The following is a 26,670-nucleotide window of genomic DNA, read 5'->3' as shown; positions in this document are numbered from 1 at the left end:
TGGCAAGTTCACCCCTAAACTTTTTGCTTTTACTGGTGACCTGGTGATGGTGATTTTTGGGTTCTGCGCACTTTTACTGTGTCCCAGTGGAAAGTGCGTGCACACTCTGAGTGCGTGGAGTAAGGTTGGCCTGCCCTCCCATAGGAATGCATGGGAAATGTCTGTGTCCCTGGTAGTTCCTGATGCGTGAGGTTTGCATGCTCAAGTTTGGTATGGGCAAACTCGTGTGATTGAATGCTTCGCAATGATGTATGTGGCATGATTGTGTCTTGTGCGGAAGTGCCACTTCTAGGGTGTGATTGGCTGGAGCTGGCTGGTGAGCCTGGCTCCTGGAAGTTTGGATGGGTCTGCCCGGTGGTGAGTGTGAGATTAGCATGCTGATGGCTGGGGAGGGCTGCACCTGGTTCCTGGATGGGGCTGGGCTTTCCCCACACAATGCTGGCTCCGCCCCCTGTGGTGTGTCTGATGACCCTAGCCCTGCCAGTGAATGAAAGGGGTGGTTGAGCCATCAAGGGTGCTCCAAAACCAGCTGCAACTGGTTTCTCCCCCACCCTGCACCTACAGACAAAGGAATGTGGTGTATAAAAATGGGGCTGTGTCCCCACACAAGTTGTTCTCTGCCAGGATCCTGCCTGAGGGGGCTGCTGCTGTTGCTGGGGCCAGGAGGACCGCCACTTGGACTGTTCTCTGCCAGGATCCTGCCTGAGGGGGCTGCTGCTGTTGCTGAGGCCAGGAGGACCGCCACTTGGATTGTCTCCCTGCCTGGAGACCCAGTGAGCTGGCTCTGGGCCCAGTCTTTCCCCCCTCACCTCCCTGAAGAACTTTCCTGGACTTTTTGGTTCCTCTAGCGCCTGGAGAGGCTTTATTTTATCCTAAAGCACCTGAGAGCACTGTATTTTGTCCTTTAGCGCTTGGGAGCGCTTACTTCTGCTGCTAGCGCTCAGGAGCGCTTTATCTTGGCCCATAGCGCTTAGGAGCGCTTTATGTTGTTTAGCGCAGGGAGCGCTTTAAATTTCATTGAGCCCAAGGAGCGCTGTGTACCGAGGGAGCCCACCCCTCTTCAGCCCCGCAGCAGGAAAAAGAATTCACCGAGCTAATCTTAGCAGCGCGCCATTGGCTGCCAGACCGGAAGTCAGGCAAGCTGCAGCAGGACGTGGCCAGGCCTTTAGCAACCCGTAAGTCCGGCCGGCGGAGGGAGCACCACAGGAGCCAGTGTCGTGCCCCACACCCCCATCCCCCCCCCCCCGGGCTCCCAGGAGCGAGGGAAAGCCTCGGGGGGAGAGAGGGAAGTCCGGCCGAGAGAGGCCCGCAGCCAGTGAGGGACCGGCCGCAGCAAAGACGGAGCAGTCGAGGCTCCGGAGAAGAAGACGACCAGCAGCCTCCCAGAGCCGGTGAGTGCAGCAGAGTAGAAAGGGGTGCCGTCAGGGCACATTGCCGGTGCCCCCGTCCCCCCCCCCCCCTCCGGTGTGTAGAGCCTGTTGAGGCTCAGGGGGCAATCCGTTTTATTAGAGCCAGAGAGGCTCTGGGGGCCATTGTGTCCTTGTTTCTCTCGAGCCGAACAGAGGCTCCAATGATGGGGCAAGTGGTCTTAGAGCCCCGAGGCTCCCAAAGGCGGCATTCCATTGTGAAGAGCCCTGAGAGGCTCTTGGGGGCCATAGTTACTTCGAGTCCCCAGGTGGGGGGCTCCAACGAAGGGGCACATTGTTATTTAGAGCCCAGCAAAGCTCAGTGGGGCCAGTCATTTGTTTAGAGCCCTGAGAGGCTCAGGGAGACATTTTAGTTCTTCAGAGCCTGCGAGGCTCCCACGTTGGCCCCATCATTGTTTTCACCAGTTGCCCAGCACTTTGTGGGCAACTGCTACGTTTAGGCACCCCTGACACTGGGACACAGGGCGTCCTAGCCCCAACAAGGCCAGTTGGCCTAGGGACAGTCATAGGTGGTGACTAATGTGAATTTCCGCGCAATTGTGTTCTTTTCCTTACACCTCTGAATGTTTTTAGGCATCATGTGTTTTCCTTCCTTACACCGCTGAATGTATGTTTATGCATCATGTGTTTTCCTTCCCTACACCTCTGAATGTGTTATGATGCATCATGTGTAATGTGCCTATGCCCCTACAGGTATTGTGATACTTAGGTGGTTGTTCTTGCTAGTACAGGTGGTGCTAGTGAGGTCCCGGTTCCCTGCGTGACCTGTTCCTAAGGTGGTTAGGATTGCGTAAGTGGTACTTAACTTTTACCAGTAGTTACTGGTTGTGTGCTTTATGTTCTATTTTGTGCTACAGTGATTTATATTCTATGTTCTAAGTGCTAATTCTACCTAGTTCTAATTTCTAAAAGTGCTGATTCCTGACAGTGGTCCTTGTGGCCCTGTCTTGTACATATCCCCTGTAAATTCTGCCCGTGCCTATTGGCACATTGTAAAGTGTGTGTTTTTCATCTAATGTGTTTTGGTGTAATACAAAGGCTATTTTTATACATAACCTTGTGTGGAGTTTCCTTTGTGGTGGGCCTTGGGTGTTGTTGCTGGGGTGCGTGCGCAAATACTTAACTCACATCGCCTCCAAGTTTAGCCTTGCTGCTCGCGCCACGTTACCTAGAGGGTGAGCAGGGGTTATCTTGGCGTGTAACTCCCTTGCCCTGACTTAGGAGTGGTGGTCTCTGACTGACTTTGCCGCAAGCCCTGGCCAGCCAGGGATCCCATTTCTAACAGTTAGTGAGCTGCAAGCCCTAACTATTCAGGAGCCATTCATTCAAGTACATGCAAATAGAGTAGTTCTCAGAACCAACCCAAAATTCATGCCAAAAGTGGTATCCCAGTTCCATATAAATCAAACAATAGACCTGCTGGTGTTCTTTCAAAACCCACAGACGGTGATTGAAAGGGCCTTGCATACTCTAGACGTCAAAAGAGCTCTACTATATTACATAGATAGAACTAAAGCATTTCGAAAAACAAAACAGTTGTTTGTTGCTTTCTCACCACAACACAAAGGCACCCCTATTTCTAAATCGGGGATAGTCAGATGGATCGTTAAGTGCATTCAGATATGTTACTTAAAGGCAAAACGCACCTTAACAGTTCCCCCTAGGGCGCATTTTACACGCAAACTAGGGGCATCCATGGCTTTCCTGGGAAACATTCCTTTACATGAAATTTGTATGGCAGCCACATTGACGACCATACATACATTTACCAAACACTACTGTGTAGATGTACATTCCAAACAGCAAGCTGCTGTAGGACAGGCTGTTTTCAAAACTCTCTTTCAGACTGCTGCAGCTGGCACAGGCAGCCACCGCTAGGGGAGATACTGCTATACATTCTATGCACAGATATGAATTCAGCAGCCCACATGCCTCGAACGGAATATGCTACTTACCAGTATGCATCTGTTCTTGGCGTGTAGGGCTGCTGACATTCATATCGCCCACCCGCCTCCCCGGTGCCTGTCGCAGCTGTAGCATTCACTCTTTGCATGGACATCTCTTACTGTACTATACTCCATCTCTGCTACAATGGCGAAAAACAATCTAAGGATGGAGAGGGTGCCCATGCGCACTGTAGTCCAAGGGAGGAGCCACCTATCTCGTGATACTTCGAAGACTCTTCCAGGTCAACAATGTGCAATCATCCGGACCCAACACTAGGCGGCGATCTATGCACACATATGAATGTCAGCAGCCCTACAGGCCAAGAACAGATGCATACTGGTAAGTAGCATATTCCTTTTTGCTTGCTAATGGGGGAGGAGATTCAAAGTTAATTCTTCTGTAGATTTTGATTCAAACAGATTTTGCAGGTAAAAAAATCTGCTCATTCTCCGGCAGACTCTGGAATTTGTTATTTCTTTACATACATTATGGAGAGCCATCTTGCATTACGGAAACCTTGCAGCGACAATCAGATTGAAGACCCCATCCTATTATAACTAACTTGATGAGTGCCGATTGAAGTGCCTCAGCTGAAGAGCCACTCCCACCTTCCTTACTCGAGGTTAAGGAAGTAGTAGCCTTCTTTTATCCAAGGTCAATGATTTAGATATGGTCAAGAGGGAGTCTAAGATATGATCAAAATTATGAACTGATTTTTCCAGCAGAGACAATATAGAGGACAAAAGTATTTCAAGACACTGTAGGAATTCAGAATACTGAATCTAATTCCTATGGAGGTTACACAATGATTGTGAATTTACATGCTATTAATGATCGTATTGAAAATAGTGGAGAAATTCTTGCCGGGAGTGCCACTAAAAATCTGCATTCTAGCATGCGAGATGGTACCCAAGGGAATGTCCGAAAAGCCTTTTCCTGGGCCAGGGGGGCAGAGCAAGTTCAGGAGATGCTCTTTTATATTGCCTAGGGTCTGACGTATTGCAAAAATAAATCACCTATAGAGCTGTACTTACCCCAGCTCGTCTAATATATTTGTCGATTAAATAATCAGTTAGTTGTCAGTGAAGAAAGTTCAATCGTTTAATTAACAGAATGCTCTATATAGAGGAGCCTCTCCCGACCTCCTCCCTTGAGGTGCGCAGAGAAAACTGCTGGCTTACAGTCAAGACAGATCATATATACTTTTCGAATACACATGAAACCACCCTAAATGGAAAATCACAGGAGGCTTCTAGGGGCCTCAAGGAAAGACCATATTAGGCACACAGAATTGGCTCAGAATAACTATTCATTATAGTAAGGTCAAAGAGGTTGACTCCCCTTGCCCTAGCACACGGCATTACAGGCACGGCGCTTTCAGGAATGTGCTTTATCGCATTCAAACCCAGATGTAACCTTGGGCCTTCAGACAGAGGGAGAGACAGTCCACCTTCAGCTGCTCCTCTATAACTCGGAGAGAAAGAGTTCTGTCGGTAGCAAAGGGGAACACGTGACTTTGGCTCAACACAGAACAGGGCCAACAAAAATGGCGTCCACACGGATCCTAGGCCTAATGTACTAAACATAGGAAACATACTGAAACACTCATGATTGAATAGAGAAACAATACATGTATGGGACATATATCTGAAAATATATAGGTACATCATGCTAACAACTATATAATTAGGTCTAATGCCGATAACTGAGAAAGGAAACTAGTTTTATCCTTCAGGTCGATGTCCAGATCCGAGAGACTGAAGTCTTCCATGATAGGGATATTTTCTAAAGTCTTTGGACTCATGGGATCCATACGCCCAGCCATGCCATCGGACACAAAAGGCTTGGAGGCACCTTGGCTAGATAGAGGTTCTAGTGCAACCTCCGAAATCGACTTTGCTAAAGCCAGTCTGTTAGATCCGACATCCTGTTTGGGAAAAAATGCTGAAATTGCAAGAAATCCTTTCAAGGATTTATTTCACATAAACCAGTGCTGAAATTGCATTAAATCCTTTCAAGGATTTATTTCTCATAAACCAGTTTACCAGAAAGAAGTTTCTTAGCTATCATGGCTTCTTTTTCTAAAAGAACTCATCTTTTCTTTAAGTCCTAATGTGATAAATGCTTAATGCACTGAAGGTGGGCCCAGCTTAAAGTTACTTGGGGTGCTGAAGGAAAAAACATGTTCAAATTCAAATCTCCCATCCATACGCAGGCCTCAAAAAATCTACTCCCCCACTCGCTATTGCAAGTCAGATTTTATCAGGTCGGGGTACATTAATGACCTACTCTTCCATTCTTGTGAGTTAACAAAGCACAGGTGTTCTGTTCAGCCAGAAAGTAAAGGAGCAATAAAGACGCATTACATTATTTGTATCTTGTCAGATTTGCTCTGTGTTTAGAGATAGAGGTCAGAAGTCAGTTTACAATTAGTGTTCCTTTTCTGACTGCAGAGTTCCATGATTTTGTAAAGTGAACTGTCTGACCTGTTGTACGAAGTGTGAAATGAAAGGCTGTAGGGTATCTGGATTTCCTAACACACATTTAAATAGCTAATAAGTCAACTGTACAAACATTTCAAAATAAATTTCAGTAGTTGTAAAAGCCCTTTTTCGTACGTCTGTGTGATGAAAATAATATTTTAATAGGATGAAAAATGCATCATAACATTTTACTTGGCGATGTGCAAATGATAAAACCCAATTTTCACAGATTATTGTTAATACACTATATAGTTTTGAGTAACTCTGCAAGATAGTGGGAAAGTTTGTGGCCATTTCTTTGAAATCTATTGTCTGTAAATGACAATGCTCTACCACATCATGCTTTAGTAATATATTTATAAAAAACGTGAGTGTTTAAACATCTGAGCAACACTCCTGTCCTGATGACAATGATATCAGTAAACTGAGAAGCAAGTCAGTGGTCATGTGTACTCTATACATGGGGTAGATTCTTACTACAAATGGAGCAAACGTTTAGTCTGTTTAACCGCATCGCTGCGGCGGCTTTTCCCGCTGTGTGCGGCAATTTTTAAAAAGCAGCATTACATGACGAGCTCAGCTCGTCATCCGCACACGACCACCGTGGCTGATGACGAGCTGAGCTCGTCATCAGCAGCGAAGGGGTTAATGAAAAAAAAACACATTTTGTTTTTCATAGCAGAAATGCAGAACTCAAAAAATTTGAAGGTGTTCTCATATGTGAGAATGAAGGAAAAGGCAACTCTGTAAAATACATATTTGACAATAACACAATTGGAGACAAATTTACAGGTCAAGTACATTACAGTTAGGTCGAGTAGATTCAAGTTACTCGACCTGCAGGTCTAGTAACAGCTTTAGGATATGCCCATTCAAGCGATCAGACACCAAAGGCTTAGATGCACCTTGGCTAGATAGAGATTCTAGTGCAACAGACCAGCAAGTGGATGATCTACAACTGTTTGAAACTGAAGTTCTGCTGTTTGGAAGGAACATCCCCTTTTCTTCCCCAAGCTGGTGGCAACAGGAATTAGGTAATCTACCCACTCCTGTATCAATAGGAAAAAACCTGGGAAACTTTTTCTGTAGCAAACTTTAATTTGAAAGTCAGTCCTATTACAGTCATTACATCCTCCTCTTTCTTCAATCTGAAACTTCTAAGGGAAGTCTTCCCGTTTATCCCACAAGAGTTGCAGAAAACTGTGGTATTTGCCTTCCTGGAATCCAAACTGTACTTCTGCAATGCTTTATTTATGTATTTTCAGAAAAGAGTCTTAAACAAGCTTCAGATTGTGCAAAACGTGGCATCTCGCTTATTGTTGAGGCTCCCCTAGCCTCAATCTGCCTCTCCAGCCCTGACCAAGCTTCATAGGCTCCCCGTAAAGAAACGCATTGATTCCAAAGTGCTGACTTGAGGGGATTGCAAGGGCGATAAAGTAACTCTCCTGGTTAGTGCAGATCTGGATGAGGTCCTTGTACTGTCCAGTCGCTGTTGTGACTCCTCAAGTAAGACAGAATGTTAATGTGCCTGCTGCAAAGCACATCATGTAAAATGCAAATCACAGGATTGCAGGTCAGTGGATGACTGCTTCTGTCACTCAGATCATTCTGTTACTTCCAGTTCCTCAGTTGCAATCCTTCTAATATAGCCTAGTGAGCTAGTTATCGGCATCAAGGAGCTGCCTAAAGAGTGTAAGTCATAGGATTAGATTCTTATTGTTTTTTTCTACATCTGGTTTGATTCCAGGATTGCAAAGAAGGGTTCCTCTGGAAATTAATAAAGTGTTGTTAGTGCAGACAACCCCAATCACTGTGTTATGTTGTATATCCTACTCTAGTAGTTCTCCCAACCATTTATTCCTACTTCTACACCTTCCAACCCTCATTGTCTTCAGTAATAATTCCTGTATATTGGTTTACATAGTTGTATGAATTATTGTGTCTCTATGTGTGATGTAAAGCAAGCTGACATATTTTACTGGGAAGAGGAGTGCTACAAAAGTATTAAATAAAAATATATTGTAGGTGCCATTGAAATCATTGTGTGTGTAATTACTCGTTCACTGATGTGAATCTTTCATTCATTAAGTTCATGCACATCTCCTTCATGGGGTTGGGGGCGGGCGTTTGAACAAAGTAAAACACCTGCCTCCATGTGATCGTTTCTCTAAAGTACTTGTAAAGTGATAAGCTGTGAGCCTTTGTTTGCATCTATTAATTCACAAGTAAGTGTTGGGCTCCAGATGGCCCCCAGCCAGGAAGATAGTTGAACAAAAGAAGGGCTGATGGCCATTTAAATCAAGTTTTTGTGTGGAAATAAGAAATAAATACCCCCTTGCTGCCTGCAGGTTGATGCTCTGAACGGAATGTAGACAATGTGCTGGCATTGCTGCGAGTTTCAGAAATCTCATCAAACTCGGCATATTTGCCTGGGTAGACCGGATCCAACATCTGGCCTAGAAATAGCTGCCGAACTGGACTCCGACGTGACCCCCACCCCTACTTTCCAATACTTGTTCCATTACAGAAATAAGAAAGTTCTGCTGAGTTTTTCTTCAGTTGATAAAGGTTGTCTGTCTATTTTTCTTTTGTAGGTTTCAAACTCAAGGACATGAAGAATGTGGTTTTATTTGGTCTAAGAATGGACTTGTCATCTCACTGTCCACCTGCTCCCTGCCCAGGAGTTCAATCTGTAAAAGGGAGCCATACAGCTGAAGAAGGGATTGGCTTGTAGAACGGACCTCCACATTTCTGTAAAAAAGCTATCCTACTTTGTTTGAAGATCTCAACGTCCAATCATCAAGGGGGGTACTCCAGAATGTTCCTTTGTTCGATGTCTGCTTGGGTAGTGTTAAATCATTCATTGGGGGCCCGCAAAAACAGTAGATGGCAGCAGTACATGGCCTGGAAGTATACACACACGATTTAACCCCTTCCATGCTGATGACGGGCCCAGTCCATCATGTATCACGGTGCTCGTGTGCTGATGACGGCCCCCGGCCATCATGAACCCGCCCACTCAATAAAAGTGCCACACAGGTGCAGAATCGCAGCCGCCCCCAAGGGGTTAAGAGGATACAGAACATCAAAAAAGGAAGAAAAACTGTAGTGCCGTACACAAACTAGGAATAAAGAAGATTTAGGTTACCGTAGAGTTTAGTAAAGCCAATATACTCCTGTGAGAGAAGCCGGATCGCCGGGTTGGTCCTATTAATGTTGCAATTGCAAATATTATTCTCTGTTTTGATACCCAGTGGAACAAACTCAACAACTGGAGGTAGGCGGACACTTGAAAAACAGAGACTGCTGAAATGATTCACTTGAAGTCCAGTAGAGCCAATTTACATCATCACATGTGCCATTGAATTGAAAAGTTTTTGTTAACAAACGTCCCATTAATGAATTTTCTTTTTTTTAGCTTTCTTGTGTAAATATGTCCATTGATATCAGTACTAATATAACAGTAGCATTGATGCCAGCATGAGTAGAAACGAACACTTCATGAGAAACTCTGATCAGATCTAACTTACTTTCTTCTTAGGTATATATCTATCCTCAATCTCTGCTACAACAACCATAGGAACACTGTCTTTGGGGAGTCTTTATGAATATTTAGAAGAAGAACCACCACAGAGCTTTTCCTTTTTAAATGTTGCTTGAATAGCCACTATAATATCTGCATCTATCTTTCTCTGAGTACTTTCTCAGTGTGTTTGTAATCTGCAGTTGGCAAGAAATATGGTGCCAGACCTTTGCTCTCACTGTATAAATCATATTCCAAAAAGAACACATCAAGCTTTGCAATCTTCGATATACAAAAACTAATTGTGGCTTACCACAATTGGTAAAAACCACTAGTCATGAGGTGGGACACATTTTGGATGGTGTTTTTTCTAATGACTCTTGCATCACGGTAATGGAGCCACTTCGGCTCTCCTGGTCAGATCATTAACCAGTTCCTTGCTCTTTATTGATCTCTCTACCTCACACATCCTTGAACAAAGGATATAGAAAGGTTCTGTAATGGAACTACAGCGGTATTAATAAGGAAGCTTTCCTTACAACCCTAAGCAATATTCACTGGACCAGCTATTCCGATGCCAATTCGGCATCTACAGAGTTCTCCAATTTGCTGTTGACAGCTATTGATTCTCTTGCTTCCCTTGAAGAGTATTATGCAGGCAGAAAAAAGCCGACCGCCTCTTGGTTTTCAGATAGGGTAAGGAAGCTCACATAGTCCTGCCGCCATCAAGATCTGACGCTGAAATTTCTACCCGATTAAAAGATCCCCTAAGGAACTATCCACTGTAATTAATTCTCTCTTCTACCATTGTTTCTGCTTATATTGACAGTTCACAGGATCTCTGTGATAAGATGGCCAAATATTTTCATTTGAAGATCTCAGAAATCTATTCCTCCCTGGATAATCTCAATTTAGATCTGCTTAATATAGCTCCAACTATCCGCTCTGCCTTCATCAACTTCCCCCATCCAATGAGGCGGAAGCAAATCTAGCTACCTTCCCCTCCTTGTCCCAAGAGCTTACAGTCTCCTTGGAGGTATTACCTCGGGCTCCTCTTTGGATACCTGCCCCCTGAAGATCATTAAATGAGGAAGGGAAAGGATTGTCCCTCACCTTACCTCTGCGCTCAATGCATCTATTTCATTGGGGGCAGTGCCCCCACACATGGAAAACAGTGGTGGTTAAACTGTTACTTAAAAAAGCCATATTGGATCCTTCTGAACTAAAAAACTATTGGTCTATCTAATTGTTACCAGTACCTGCAAAGATCTTGTAGAAGCATCTAAATCTCCGGCTTAGCTCCTATTTGGAGGAACATTGTCTGCTTGACGGCTCTCAGCATTGCTTTAGAAGTGGCAATAGCCCGGAGACTGCGCTAGCTTCTGCTATAAATGATATATGTATTCAGGCTAATGCTGGGAACACCTCGCTTTGAATTCTCCCAGCCTTAACCACAGTTTTTGATACCATCTCACCTATGAGGCTGGTTGGCCGTCTCAAAGAAATTGGGGTTACATGCTCCGCTCTGAGGCTTCTGTCCTCATTTCTTACAGATCGGGTACAAAAGTTGAAGCTGGATCACTTCTACCCTGATGCCACTCATACCTTTTTCGGAGTTCCTCCGTGTTCATCATTAAGGCGAACCTTGTTTAACATCTATGTCGCTCCTTTGGCCAAGGTTATCTGGTCTTTTGTGCTGGAGGCACTGTCCTATGCGGATGACACACAAATTGTCAGTCACCAACAGCATTGAGGCATCCGCTGCAAATTTTAAGAGCTGAATTCTGGCTGTGGCCTCCTGGATGGTAAAAGGGTAGAGATACCTTCAAGGGATTTTGATTATGAAATTTGGATATTTTTAATGATTTAAATCTAAGACACACATAAATGACTGTAAATAAATTCAATAACGTTTGTTAAATAGATCAATTCAATGTGGTCACAATGTGTGATCCAGACATAATGAACGGTGTATGTAAAAAAAAATATATTTTATATATATTGTAAATCATAAATAGGGTACTGTAAGTATATCAACAGGAGTATATGAAGTACATATATCAGAAATCAAGCAACTTCATTATAACCGTTGTAAACACTTTATTCTATGATGAAATCTGGTGTTTTAAATCCAGGAAGAAAGAGCGTAGGTCAACGTTTCGGTCTCTATAAATGAATAGCCAAGACCATCTTCAGGACAGAAAGAATATACAAGATGACCCCTTAGAAGAAGTTTCACGACAGGATTGTCGGAGAATTATTGGGAAATTGTCATCCTTAATGGTTGGGATAAGACAGAGGTTTGATATTTGGCATTTAACAAACTATATGGTCCCTCTCCTGGTGGCCGGAAATGCTTAGCTCATGCCGCTGTCCAGCCTAAGCAGCGAAGAATCTTGGTGTCATTGTTGACAGCTCTCTTTCTTTTAACCCCCAGATAAAAAGAACGGTCACTACCTGTTTTGGTATCATTAGGATTCTGAGGCAGGTCTTTTCTTTTCCTCCCGAAACCAGGCAGCGGTGGCTCTGGTTCTGTCCAGATTGATTATTGCAATGCGCACTACCTGGACATCAATAAGGGTTCCATCCACAAACTGAAGCTTGTACAGAACGCAGCGGCCAGCCTTTTAATGGATCTTCCCAAATTCTATCCTGTTTTGGCATCCATTTGTAAACTGCAGTGGCTTCCAATGGAGAAAAAAATTCTGTTCAAGGCCCTCTGCCTTGTTTGTAATGCCCTCTACAGCACTGCCCCTGAAGGCATTAAACGCCTCTTCCTACGGTATGTCCCTACCAAACAACTGCGGTCTACCAACAAACACTGGTTGGTAGTTCCCGAGCTCAGGAGAGCCAGGTGGGGGGGAGAGCCTTTTCTGTTGCTGTTGTCAAGCTTTGGAATTCTCTCCCCCTATCGATCTCCAGGCAAGACTCTCGCCTTTCGTTCAGCAAGGCATTAAAAACTTGGTTCTTCGCTCTCAATTTCTAGGTGTTTTCTGTGCTTCTCCCGACCTCCCGCTCTATCCGTAGCACCTTGAGGTCCTTGGGCAAAGTTTGCGCTCTATAAGAATAATATTCATTCATTCATTCTCTTTATATCTGGGTCACTATTCTGTCCACCCATTTCAAAGCAAAGCCAGTCTCTATCTTTATTTTGTCATGATCCCCTCAGAGGAGACAGGTAGCACCACTCATGTCAGTTTGTGACTGTTACGTAGACTGTTTGTGACTTTGATATTGATTTGGATGCTAAAGATTCCCGCTCTGCTAAAATGTCTTTGCTTTCATTATATGTACAGTTTATCAGCATTATTATGTGAAATATGTGCCTCGGACAAGAGCTCCTTCAGGTAAAATCTCAGACGATACAACCAACAGATAAGTGCCAAGGAAATATTCGCCATCGGGAAAGAATTCACCTTTCTGGCAGCAAACCCGACCAGCATCACTCCCTCACAGGACCTCTGCAACCATTAATGCCATTTCTTTGGCAACCATATCACCAGCATATTGGACCACTTGGAGCCCAAAACGAACCCCTCAACCCATTGTCTGCACTTCCCTTCATTAAAAGGATTAACTGATAAAATGTTGCTATGTGTGAGTCTTTAACCACATGCGTGCGGGGGTTATTTTTGCGCTACGCGGCTTTTTTCCGCGTTACATGACGAGGTCAGCTCGTCATCAGCACACGACCACCGTGGCTGATGACGAGCTGAGCTCGTCATCAGCATCGAAGGGGTTAAAGATGAGAGCCTTAAACATGGATGATGTAAACCCGGAGAATTCACAAGAAAATCCTCAGAAGACAACGTTCAAAATACAAACCATGAAGCTTTATTTACATTTTAGGAATCATTACAGGTGGCAAAAAATAACGGATAGCCGATCAATTTAAAATGTAAATGAGCATTTGCAATGGAAGCTGAACCGTAAATCAAGTTAGTAGCCAGCAACGAATACAGAATAGCACACAGGAATTAATGGGTTGAAGAAAATTTGTCATAAGAACTGCTCAGTTTAATAGGAAAGAAGGAACATGAAATATTACTAAGTACAGTTCATAAAACAGACTAATGTGGAGTCTTCTCTATAAAGGGACCGGAAAGAAACCTGAATAATCTGAGTGCAAAATTAATAAAGGCTCGATGTAAAGTGTGTGTCTAAGAGCAAAGGAAATTCTTGGCTCATCTCCTAAATGAGAGATGTTATACATTTGTAGGCGGAGAAATTGCAGTCACCGTAGTGTGAGGTAAATGATACATTCATTGTCTAATGGTAAAACTGGAAACCCATCAAGTGGCATGATGATGTTTGCCTGACCTGTAGCAAACAATCCTGCAAAAGAAAACAACAGCACATTCCAAATACAGTCAGCACCTTCATTTGGACAAACAAAATCATGTCCAATTGAAATGTTCCTTCAGGGAAATTACCCACACTTAAAAAAAATGCTTAGGGCCTTATTATGATGTCGGGCAGACTTGAGTCCACCCAACACCATTTCGGTGTGGGGACTGACCGACCATAGGAACGCGGTTCCTCACACCGTATTATGATGCAACCACACATGGTGCGATCGCAAAACTCCCATTTCTCCATGGGAGCTTGGTGCTTTGGGCGGGTTTCCGTCTGCAGCACAAGCTCTCATAGAGAAATGGGAGTTTGTGTAAATCTCTGCACCATGTGGCAGGCAAGTCGTGGCGCCTGCCACACGCTGCAGGGATTTACAGGGGCACAATTGGTGCCCTTCAGGCCCCCAACCGGAGGCTGCAGTGTCATGGACGCCCTGCTAGGGGCCTCCAAAGTCTCTTTCCAACAGGCTTTTCGTTTAGGAAAGCCAACATGAAAAGGCTGTGGGAAAGCAACATCATAATCCCGATGGCGGAAACGCCGTCCGTAGGGGATTAAGTACGGCCTCCAACAGGTCGAAGGGCCCCTCGAGCAGGTTGGAAGCCAGTCGATATGACCGGCCAGTGTAAACTCCGACTGCCTACATTGTAATCTGGAGATTTTCTGACTGACATCCTAATGAGCTCCTTAGTTGCTACATGCAAGTAGGACCTTAAATCTAACTGGAGTATATACAATTAATTAAATACTGATGGTCACATTTGAGACTCTTCAGTGGACAGTCAGAGAAAGAGAAAACATAATAGTATCACATGCGTCTGAAAGTGCAATTTAAACTCCACTAGGGCTACTCATGTCGACTAATAAAACGCCCTTATACTAAACACAGTAAAAACATGGCATTTGATTTTCTTGAGTGTTAATTTAAAGTATAGAATTCATAATTGTGAAATTTGCTTCTACAACTGCCCCCTCTGATGATAATCATCTTCGCAAAATCACATAAAAACAAATTTCATAAATAGCTCCTCATTCCTTACACTTTAAGCTCTGCTATTTCCACTACTCATTATGGGTTATGGTTTTGTCTTCCATATCATATTCATCCCTTTTCTTCTCTTACCTGTTGTAATTTCTTCTTTCGTGCACCCATAATTGAACCCTTTCTACAACCTGTTAATCCTAAAGAACTTTAGAATAAGTATTAAACCTATTATACACAATATGATTAAATTGGTTGTATGTCAATACAATGCGGTTGTTACACCTCACTACCATTACAACTCAGGTTTTACAACGCAAGTCGTTACCACGACTTGCGCTGTAGGGTGCTGGACTTAGGAATAGTAAAATGTAATATTCCAACACCAGCCTACGTACAGTAGGGAAGGGGTCGGAATATTAAATCTACTATTCCTTAGCCTAGCGCGCCCTCCAGCGCAGGTCGTGGTAACGACTTGCGTTGTATTGCCCACGTTGTAATGGTAGCGCGGTGTAATTGACAAACAACAACCTAGGCAACTGATGCTTAGAACAGGTTATAATAGAAAAGGACAATTGGCTACAACTTAGTACAAAACTGGGTATTTTATTAAATGGTTAAAAAATAGAAAAATCAATGACATAGCACAATTTCAAAATGACGACGAAATGGCAAAATTAAAATCCTGCATAATACATTACCAATGACAAATACATTTAAAAGACTTTACACAAACACAAGTTTAAAAATGGTAGATAAGTGGCACAATGAGTCTAAGCATCAGTTGCCTAGGTTGTTGTTTGTCAATTGCTCTAAGCATCAGTTGCCTAGGTTGTTGTTTGTCAATTGCTCTGTTTTCCCTGACCTAGGAACTATAGTATCTATGTTTTCAGGGGGTCCTTGCTAAATATACGTCATGGTAGCGCGGTATAACGACCGCGTCGTAATGGATGTTCCCCAATTAAATTTATTAGTGTTGAGAGCTTTTTCAACTATCCAATACCCACATTGAAAAAACCAGTTACTAACCTTTGAAATGTCATCTACATTTACAGTAAACCATGAACCAGTTGTTTACCATGCACCAGTGTCTTCAAGAGTCTTTGCCTCACTCAGAACAGAGCATTGCTGATTTCTAGCACACCTTGTTCACGCAGAATTTAAGTGAATATTCTACAAGTCAGACCGATGTTGGTGATAATTGATTGTATGCCACCCCCTCTGAGACAGAAAGAAGCATGTGTGTATATATACATAATTAAATAAGTTCATAATTACTTTGCATTTATATAACAAGCTAGCGCAAGTGTGCTCCCTGAAATCATTAATAGGCACATCATAATGAAATATTTTGTCTCTATGATTATTAGTATTTATATACGGTTCAACTTCAGACTTGGGTAAGGCACACCCAACTGAAGTGTGTAGGCTAACCAGAATACCTTGCGAGATTATCAATAAAAATAAAGAAAATATCTTCAGCATTAACAGCTCTTCTACAAACATCTATTAAATGGAAAAAAAATAAACTACTGACATGTTGCAAAAAATCTAATTCTTCAAATTGCTACACATCACCAGCAGAAGTTGAGTTCCAGAGAAACAGTTCATAAGAAAAATACTGCCTTCGGCTGGATGCATAAGGTACAAAATTGATCTTCAAAGGTAAGGAGTCAGACTCTATATAATATAAGATTTTGTTTTTATTTTAAAGATTTATGTTTCAGCGCTCACTCAAACATTATTCAACATTGATTTCCTTTCACATGTATATGATGGTTCTTCAGAAAAAATGTGCACTGGTTGCATATTTACCAAATACAACCATACAGGTGCTGCATACTTTTTTGTGGAGTCTGACTCTTGTAGATCTTATGACCACTGGTTCTCGTTTTGTCACTCAAATCACTCAAAAGTTTCTTCTACTGTTTCAGGTCTGCAGCCTTCTTCTGGTGCTATTTTCCCCCTCCCACACAAACTATCTTGGGGCCAATTTTCATCTTCAGGCCCACTTATGACCACTTTATGCATCTTCATCTTTGCGTGCCACTTGATCTGACCTATTTTCAATTAAATCAGCTTGATCTGCTCTGGGGATATCTGAAAGTCTGTCACGGGCACCAGATATCCTCAGGATCGATTGAAGCCAAAATGGGTCCTTCTCTTGACAGCCCCAGGTCAGGTTGGAATAAATCCCCTCGGACTAGTGAGATGGTCAAGCGAGGGAAGGAAAGGGGAGGAACAGCAGGGAGAGAGACCTGAGAAAAGAGAAAGAAAAAAATATCACAACACAATTCAATGTCTCTAGGTTGGTAATCAAAGTACGCGTTTACTATAGAGAACCCACTCTACCTGTAAAGGAAAATAATGAGGGCTTTCCATCGGGCGAGATGTGAGGGAGAGTACCTGGTAACAGCACATTCAATCTATTTAAAGACATAGAAACAATTAGCATTGCCTTTCCTATACTTAGAACTGTACCTCTGCTGGACATATAATATACACCTGATTATTCCTCCTACCTTTAGTCAGAGAGGGTACTTGTTTTACCAGACTCTCTCAACAGATCTCCCCTGAAAAATGGGAATGATATAACATTCATAAGCGGCAGTCTTTTGCATACCATGTATAAACACTAATGTTAATTATTCAGGTATGTATCCGTATTGGTTAGATAAACATTTAAACATTCAAAGTTATCTCCAGGAATTGATTGCAACAGTATAATCTTTGTTGCAAAAATAATATTGAGGGTTTGCATCCACGGTGCACAGTACACACAAAGATCTCTCTCCTGACACTGAGAAGGAGCGTAGGAAAAAGCAAATAGCCACAGCCTAACTGCCCAGGTTAAAACATCACCAAGGTATAGTTATGCCTCCCGCATGAGACTTCTGACAATGCAGGTCTCTTCCAACGGGAGGAAACAGAGATACACAACGTAGAACTCAACAAGGTTCTACTGAGCCTCCCGCATGAGACTGCCGACAATGCAGGTCTCGTCCAACGGGAGAAAAACAAAGGTATGAGCAACAGAAACCTCTGTTGCTCCGAACAAGAAACGTAAGCCAAAAGTTAAAGTGGTGCTGTGTTGCACCCTTACCAGGACCGCACAGCATACACGAGACATCAGGGGAATTATCGGCGTCTTCACCGCGTCTTTCTCCTCCTGATAACCTTTTCCGGGAACGGCACGTCAACAGCGTGCCACGTCATCGCGTCCTTCCGACGGCACCAGAGGCTGATGGGAATTGTAGTTTCATTCCCCATCCCTGCCGCCGCTGTTGTCAGTGCGATCGCGCTACGTGGACTCTGACAGTACATCCCCCCTTCGGCGAGCACTGACAAGAGCAAGGCTTATCCGGGAATCAATTGTGAAATGCCGCCACGAGCTGGGGAGCTGAACTGAAGAGGCCGGTTCCCAGGAATCCTCCTCGGACCTGTAGCCCTTCCAAGAAACCAAATACCACAACTTCTTCCTGATGATCTTGGAATCCATCACCCCTTTGACCTCATATTTCTTGTCCTGATCCACCCATATTGGCACCGGCCGTCTCTTAACCGGGCAAAAAGAGGGTTTCAAAAGGGAGAAATGAAAGACCGGATGGATCCGAAAATGGGCCTGCAAACACAATTTTGCTGCCACAGGACCTACAAACTGGAGTATTTTATACGGGCCAATGAATTTTGGGTTAAGGAAACTGTCTCTTGAAACAAATGTTTCTAGTAGAAAGCCACACTAAATTCCCCTTTTTATATTCAGGAGCAGGCCTACGATGCTTGTCTGCCTGTCTTTCGTACAACATTTTAGCATGTTTGAGATGGTGTGTAGTGTCAAGCAGAGTATGACTGATGCGCTTCAGCCTTTGTTGCACCTCGAGGAGTTTGAGCGCACGACTGGGTGATACAAACGGGATGAAACGTGGGTGGAAGCCATACAAACTGTAAAAGGGGGAATGATGTGTTGAACTGTGCAATGCGTTATTGTATGCTATCTCGGCAATCCACAACCAATCCACCGATGCTTCAGTGTTTGTATCTACATAGCATCTTAGAAATTGCTTCAGAGTTTGGTTCAGCCTTTCCGTCTGTCCATCAGTTTGAGGATGGAAACTGGTGGACAGAGCGGATGAAATGTTCAACCTAGAACACCAAACCCTCCAGAACTGTGCTGTAAACTGCGAGCCCCTGTCCGACACTATGATACGTGGCAATCCATGCAACCTGACTACGTGAACTAGTAATAGGGAGGCTAGCTGACCTGCAGTAGGGAGATGTTTACAGGCTATAAAATGCCCCATCTTTGTTAAATAGTCCACCACCACCAGAATGACTGTGTGTCCCTTGTCTTTGGGCAACCAGACGATGAAGTCAACGTACCATTGCTCCCAAGGGTTACTGGGAGTATGCAAAGGCTGAAGTAGTTCTTGAGTTTTGCTTTTATCAGTCTTCATCTGAGCACAGACATCACACTCTTTAACCCACAAAATTATGTCTTTACGGAGAGAGGGCCACCAGAACTGTCGTAGAATATTGTCCAAGGTCTTTTGACCCCCACCATGTCCAGCACACGGAAGAACATGGCCCCAACGAAACGCCTGCTGTCTCAGTTCCTTTGTGGGTAACAGAACTTGACTTCCTTTCATGGGGATACCTTGTCGCAGTTTCCATCCTGGATGGTATAGGATCCAGTCCCTCCACTTCGTATTCTTTACTCCTCTCTTGATTTTCTGAAAGAAGTTGTTTGTATGGGTTATACAAATCACATGATTGGGGTCAATGATTGGTCTATCAGGGTTCGTGATATCTTCAGCAGGGGAGGTTTGTCTGGTAAGAGCATCCGCTTTCTTATTGTCTTTTCCAGGCCTGAAAGTTATAACAAAGTGATATTCTGAGAAGAACATCATCCATCTTAGCTGACGGGGAGTCAGTTGCCGTGAAGACCTCATGAACTGCAGGTTGCAGTGATCAGTATACACCGTTACTTGATGCTTTGCACCCTTTATCCAATGCCTCCATTCCAGAAGGCTTTCTTGATGGCCAGGAGTTCCTTTTCCACAATAGTGTAATTCCTCTCAGCGTTGTTTATTTTATGGGACATATAGGCGATTGGATGTAACTGTCTGGTGGCAGGATGTCTCTGTGATAAAACTGCTCCAACCGCTACATCAGATGCATCGGCTTCCACAATGAAAGGGACGTCTGGATTGGCATGAGCCAAATAGGAGCAGAAGAAAAGGCCGTTTTTAGGGCTTCAAAAGCACTCTGGACTTCTTCATCCCACTGGAAGGATACGTTCTTTCTCAAGAGCCGGGATACTGGGCCCACCGTAGTGGAGAAGTGCTGTATAAAGCGCCTGTAAAAATTGGCGAAGCCCAAAAAGCATTGGATATCACAGATATTCTTGGGACTGTGCCATTCCTTGATCGCTGTCACCTTTCTTTCAGCCATGGTTTGGCCTTCTGGAGTGAGCATTACCCCTAAGAATTTCACTGTAGTGACATGGAAGTCACATTTGCTGAGCTTTCAAAACAGATGGTTTCTATACAAAGCTTGAAGAACTGTTTGTACGTGTACCATGCGTGTACCATATCCTCCGTGTTGGTTGAAAATACAAGAATATTGTCTATACAGACGACAACAAAGTTATCCAAATACTCACGGAGAACGTCATTCAAAAATAACTGGAAGGCGGCTGGGGCGTTACACAGGCCGAAGGGCATAACAAGATATTCATAGAGCCTGTAACGTGTTTTAAAAGCTGTCTTCCATTCGTCTCCCTCACGCATGCGAACTAAGTGGTAGGCCCCGCGAAGGTCAAGCTTCGTGTAAATCTTTGCACCCTTGACTTGTTCCAATAACACCGACACCAGAGGGAGAGGGTACTGATTCTTGATTGTGATAGCATTCAATGCGCGAAAGTTTCTAGGTTTCACAGGACATTCTCGGAGATAATGCACTTTCTTTCCACAGTAAAGATATAATCCCTGTTTTCTCCTACATTCTCATTCATTAGGAGTAAGGGAGACTCGAATTGTCCCAATCTCCATTGGCTCGGAGGGAGGTATTCTCTGCTCAGACGCTCAGGGTTGATCAAAACGCAGGGGTGCCCTTTCTCTTCTTCTAGTATCACCTCTGTGTTCTTTTAAACGATGATCGAGACGTAATGTTAATTCAATCAATGCAGGACAGGTTCTGGGTTGAGGGTCAACTTGTGCAATCATATCTTTAAGATCATCCCGAAGCCCTTGATAGAATAGAGCGGATTGTTTTGACTCAGGCATTTTGGTCTCTGCCACCAATCGCCTGAAGGAATTAAGGTATACCAATAAATCTTTACTACCTTGTTTTAATTCCAGTAATTCTTTATCAGCCAAGAAACTATAGGCCAGACGGTCAAACACTTTCTCAAACTCTACTTTAAAATTATCAGAATCGTGGAGGAGAGGGTCGTCCCGTTTAACTATAGGAACCGCCCACTGAGCTGCATCCCCTGCTAAGTATGAGATGAGAAAAGCAACTCGGGCCTGATTTGTCGAGAACATCTTGGGCTTGCAATGAAAATGTAACATTACTTTGGTTAAGAACACCTGTACTTTATGCATGTCTCCATAATAACTCTTGGGAAGGGCCAGTGGGATTTGTGAGGGTACTTCTACAACTACTGTACTAGGCTGGACGAGAGAAGAACTGCCTGCATCAAAAGGATTTCTTTGCATGCGCTCTACCCTTGCATGCAAAGCAGCAGTCTCACTACGTGAAGTTGCCAATTCCGTCTGAACCAATACCACGGACTGCTAACACATCCTCAAGGGACGCCATCTTATGTTCTATCCAACCGGGAGGATAATATACTTGGGCCGATTATCCTGTCACGGGCACCAGATATCCTCAGGATCGGATTGAAGCCAAAATGGGTCCACCTCTTGACAGCCCCAAGTCCGGATGGAATAAATCCCCTCTGACTAGTGAGATGGTCAAGCGAGGGAAGGGAAGGGGAGGAACAGCAGGGAGGGAGACCTGAGAACAGAGAAAAGAGAAAGAAAACAATATCACAACACAATTCAATGTCTCTAGGTTGGTAATCAAAGTATGCGTTTACTAAAGAGAACCCACTCTACCTGTAAAGGAAAATAATGAGGGCTTTCTATCGGGCGAGATGTGAGGGAGAGTACCGGGTAACAGCACATTCAATCTATTTAAAGACATAGAAACAATTAGCATTGCCTTTCCTATACTTAGAACTGTACCTCTGCTGGACATATAATATACACCTGATTATTCCTCCTACCTTTAGTCAGAGAGGGTACTTGTTTTACCAGACTCTCTCAACAGATCTCCCCTGAAAAATGGAAATGATAGAACATACATAAGCGGCAGTCTTTTGCATACCACGTATAAACACCAATGTTAATTATTCAGGTATGTATCCGTATTCGTTAGATAAACATTTAAGCATCCAAAGTTATCTCCAGGATTTGATTGCAACAGTATAATCTTTGTTGGAAAAACTAATAACGAGGGTTTGCATCCACAGTGCATAGTACACGCAAAGTTCTCTCTCCTTACACTGAGAAGGAGCGTAGGGAAAAGCAAATAGCCACAGCCTAACTGCCCAGGTTAAAACATCACCAAGTAGCGTCGGATTGGTAACGCGGGCACTCGGGCAATGCCCAAGGGGCCGGTGTCCGAGTCCCTCCTGTAGGCTGCTTTTTTCAGCAGTCTGGGGCGATTTGGGTGGTGTCTCTATTGTTGGCATATCGCCAGCGGCCCAGTGGGTGTCTGAGTGGCCTTTCTGCAGGCAGATGGGTGCTCATTACCACCGTTTAGCAACAGGAAGAAGTGTCACACTCCCTTTGTCTCGCTGGGCCGGCCCATTAATGTGTGCACATATTGAGCGGAGTCAGGCGGCCTGAATAGAAGTCGCCTCACTTGTTTTCCGGTGTGTTTCTCCAGTGTAAATTAATGCGTGCATTTTTTTTACCTCCTTCTTTTTAATGCAATTACACCGAAGCAGTGATTTGAGGAAAGGAATTAGGCAAATTGGGCCGATTTTTTTTTTGTGTGCCCGGGCCGATTTTCAATCCCAATCCGACCCTGTCCCCAAGGTATAGTTATGCCTCCCGCATGAGACTGCCAACAATGCAGGTCTCGTCCAACGGGAGAGAAAACAAAGGTATGAGCAAAAGAAGCCTCTGTTGCTCCGAACAAGAAACGTAAGCCAAAAGTAAAAGTGGTGCTGTGTTGCACCCTTACCAGGACCGCACAGCATACACGAGACATCAGGGGAATAATTGGCGTCTTCCCCGCGTCTTTCTCCTGATAACCTTTTCCGGGAACGGCACGTCAACAGCGTGCCGCCTCATCGCGTCCTGAGGCACCAGAGAATGATGGGAATTGTAGTTTCATTCCCGATCCCTGCCGCCGCTGTTGTCAGTGCGATCGCGCTACGTGGGCTCTGACAAAGTCCCACTTTTGTCTGCCCTCTTTTTGATTGTTGATGCTCAGTTTGCTGTTGTTCGCTGTGTGCTTCTTCTTGATTTTCTTTCACCCTCTCTGGGTCCATGTATTGAACTGGAGTTTGACACTGAATCAGTAAATTGTGTCACCACTTCTTCCGTTGCAGCCTTCACTTTCCTCGTGTGAGATGCCTGGTTCCACTGTGGCACGCCTTCCATGGCAGCATTTGTCACAAGGATTACACCTCACAACAGGGTAGTTCTTCCTCACATGCTTATTCACTACAACCCAGACCCCTGGGTGTAGGTCATGACATGCTCCTTACTTGTGCATTCAACTTCACCTGGTGAGAGTGAGAGCATCAGCCAAACCATTACAGTAATCCAGGCCAAGGTCATCAGAGATATTGACACGTGCAGCTGAAGGAGAACCAGGAGCTTCCATTACTCTCCCATTAATATATCATGCTGAGAGAGACTTGTCACTTTATTAGAGGTGATTCTCATATATAACCAAAGATAAGGCATCTGTCCGCATCAGTCATTCCTAATTACACATCTTGGACAACTTTGATTTACCATTAACTCTCAATAACTCCAGATGCTTATGGTTGATGACTACCATGAAACCTCTGTTCCACATTCAGAGCCATACGCGCCAACTCACTGTAGGAAATTGGGTTATTGGTTGAGGGTGGGTGGCAGCCCTGCTCAGGCACCACAACCACAATCCTTGTTAGGGTGAACTACAAAAGTAACTAAATTAACTTTTGTTTATCCCTCTGGTAGCTTGGTGCAAAAGTAATCAGGTGGAACTTAAAAGGAATGTGTAAAGTATGCAGTAGACGAGCAGTAATAAAGTAAAAATATAAAACAAAAAAATCACAGACCAATTTAGAAAAATACAGTAAACTTTAATATATAAAATGACACTAACTCCAAAAATTTTAATTTTCAAACTTTAACAAAAGAAATTGCACCTAAAATATCAAGTGCCAAGCTATGGTATCTGATAGCGCAAGACCGGGTCAAAGTTAAGTTAAGGGTGACCACGATGGATTGCTGGTCACATACAAGGGATGAAATCAGCACAGTTTCTGCTTAACTTCGGACTTCAAATTCAGCAAACTTCTTGGAGAAGGTAGTTTCTTCAGAGCAACAAGGCAGCTAGCTTTGTCTCAAGCAGACTCATTGCCGTGTAGCCACTGGACGAGGTCGCGGTGAAGATTTTTACCTTTGACCTTGAATGATTTTTGGGCAGTCGATTCCTCCAGGTTGGGCCAGGCTGTAGAAAAAGAAAGATCTACAAGGCTGGATACCTTCGTCAGAAGGTCCCCATTAAAACGTTTTGGTGCATCTGAGAAGAACATGGCGGTAGCTACCACGGAGTTTGGCCAGCCGGCGATGCACGTTGGGCGGATAGACTGGCAGAAAGGTCTCGATCTTCTGTTGTTTCTCTAGGTCTTTTTTTCTGAAAAATTCCTAGTTTTTAGGGTTAGGCAATAGTAGTATCACCAACACCGCATCCATGCGCCCATGACCTGGGGGCACCACGTAGAGGGTTAGGAATCCCTCCAATTGAGGCCAGCAGCAAGGTTCAAGGCCTCAGGAGCTTGTGTTCTTGTAGCTCAAACAGGAGGACATCCATCTAGCCCATGGAGTTACTCTGGTGGTCCTGGGTTCAAGGAGCAGGTCCAGTCTTCCTTCCCCAGGTAGCAGGGCAGTCCGTCCAGCAGCAGGGCAACAGTGTAGTCCTTCTTCTGAGTCTTCCATGGGTCCGCAAGTGATCTGACAAGTTGTTCTGAGGGTCCAATATTTATCCCTGGTGCCAGTCTCTTTTGTGTGGGCGGCTCCCTGTCCTACCCCTGCATCTGGATCTAGAAAGTTCTTCCCTTCCCCTGACAAGGCTCCACACTATCTGGGGTGACAATGCTGCTGTAAGGTTCCTTTGTTGATTCTCCTCCACAGCCATACTGGCAGGATGGGTCGTCCTGCCCACAGCTCGTCCTCTTTGTGTCACTCCTTGGGAGGAATACACAAAACCCAACAGCAGAGCCATTCACATTCATGTGACCCGGGACACAAGCAGAAGACACAAATTGTTTGGACAAGAAAATTACCACTTCTTAAAAGTTACATTTTCAGGATTGAGACTTAAAATTCGACTTCATCATGAAAGGGATTTTAAATTGCAATTCATTTGCGTATAAACAGCATATTTCTGCCTGCTTTCAATTCGAAATTAGCACTTATTACATGGGGAGCTAGAGAGGTCGACCCCAACGCTGTGGAACATGGCTGGAGTCTCCGCAACGACGCTCAATGTCCTGTGATTCTGGGCAAATCACTTAATCTCCCTGTGCCTAAAGAAAATTAATGTGTCCTGTAATGAAACTGGTGCTCATGTAAAGCGCTCTGATACACGATGTCTCGGGTCTAGTTCGCGCTATATAAAACTCTTAGAAAAAACAACAACAAAAAAAAGAAATGTAATAAGCCAGTGTGCTAGCCAGTGAGAGAGATAAGCCTGACAGCAGCAAACAACTTTAGGTGTTTTCACTACTAGTACATGTACAACTTAAACCCACATGCTCTACGTTTTAAATACTATGCAGCCTGACTTATGAGCCCTTGGGGCGTAACTTAGGGGTGACTTATAACTACTAAAAAGAATGGTGTAGGCCTGACAAATGGTTTATTTTGGCAGGTGTAAATGGGAGTTTAATTCTGCACGCATAGGTTGCAATGGCAGGCCTGAGATCTCCTAAAGTGCTACTTTAGAGGGTGGCGCAATGAGTCCTGCTGCCCACTAGAAGCATTTAATTTACTATCCCTGGACACATATACTAGGCACTTAGAAGTAAATTATATGTGCCAATCGGGAATAGGACACCTTTTCCATGTTTTAGGAAGAGAGCACATGCATTTTAGCAGTGGTAAAGTGCACATAGTTCTAGAGCCGACAACAACAAATTCAGCAAAACAGGAGGGGTGAAGGCAAAACGTTTAGGAGTGACCCTGCAGAGAGGGCCAGGCCCAACACTGGCTCGTGAACTGAGTTTGTCTATCTGATGCTGAAGAATTTGGCAAACTAAATCTAGGGGTAAACTCCCTCAACAAGAGCTTGGCTATGGTCAGGCTATCACATCTCCTAGTCGAATTGGCCTCCACCCACCTGGAAAGGAGGTAAACAATCATCCGCATGTAGTGCAATCAATTGCATTTCCAGACAGTCCATCTGCAGTCTAGTCAGTGGACCCTCAGACTGACCAACGTGACTAGGAGTCACTGCAGCCTTTTTGCCAACGTTCGATTGTAACTAGCAACACAAAGCTGATAGAAAAGTCTTCAGCTGCAGTTCTAAAATGAGCATTAAATCAACATTTGTTAAATGTGCTTATCATAACGTCACGTCCAACATCAATACGTCCATGCATTTGCCAAGTCATCTGTGCAGAATACAATTTGATCAAAACAAATTACCTTCAGATGATTTTCA

The 26,670-nt window shown here is 44.0% G+C and overlaps 2 long non-coding RNA genes across 2 annotated transcripts; one reads left to right on the top strand and one right to left on the bottom strand.

Annotated features, from left to right (window-relative positions):
• The first annotated feature begins 8,452 nt into the window (after window positions 1-8,452).
• LOC147662690 (uncharacterized) lies at window positions 8,453-12,966 on the top strand. The gene is made up of 2 exons (XR_015305508.1): window positions 8,453-11,779; window positions 12,213-12,966. It is a non-coding gene; the product is annotated as an uncharacterized LOC147662690 (long non-coding RNA).
• LOC147662689 (uncharacterized) lies at window positions 9,765-14,625 on the bottom strand. Its single transcript, XR_015305507.1, has 2 exons — window positions 12,342-14,625; window positions 9,765-11,570 (listed from the first exon to the last, which is right to left on the bottom strand). It is a non-coding gene; the product is annotated as an uncharacterized LOC147662689 (long non-coding RNA).
• Between the last annotated feature and the right edge of the window lie 12,045 nt (window positions 14,626-26,670).

Source organism: Lissotriton vulgaris, unplaced genomic scaffold (assembly GCF_964263255.1).
Source record: "Lissotriton vulgaris unplaced genomic scaffold, aLisVul1.2 SCAFFOLD_13133, whole genome shotgun sequence".
In the NCBI taxonomy this organism is placed as follows: domain Eukaryota; kingdom Metazoa; phylum Chordata; class Amphibia; order Caudata; family Salamandridae; genus Lissotriton; species Lissotriton vulgaris.
Note: the sequence above shows the minus strand (reverse complement) of the source record. Positions and strands in the feature narration are given on the sequence as shown.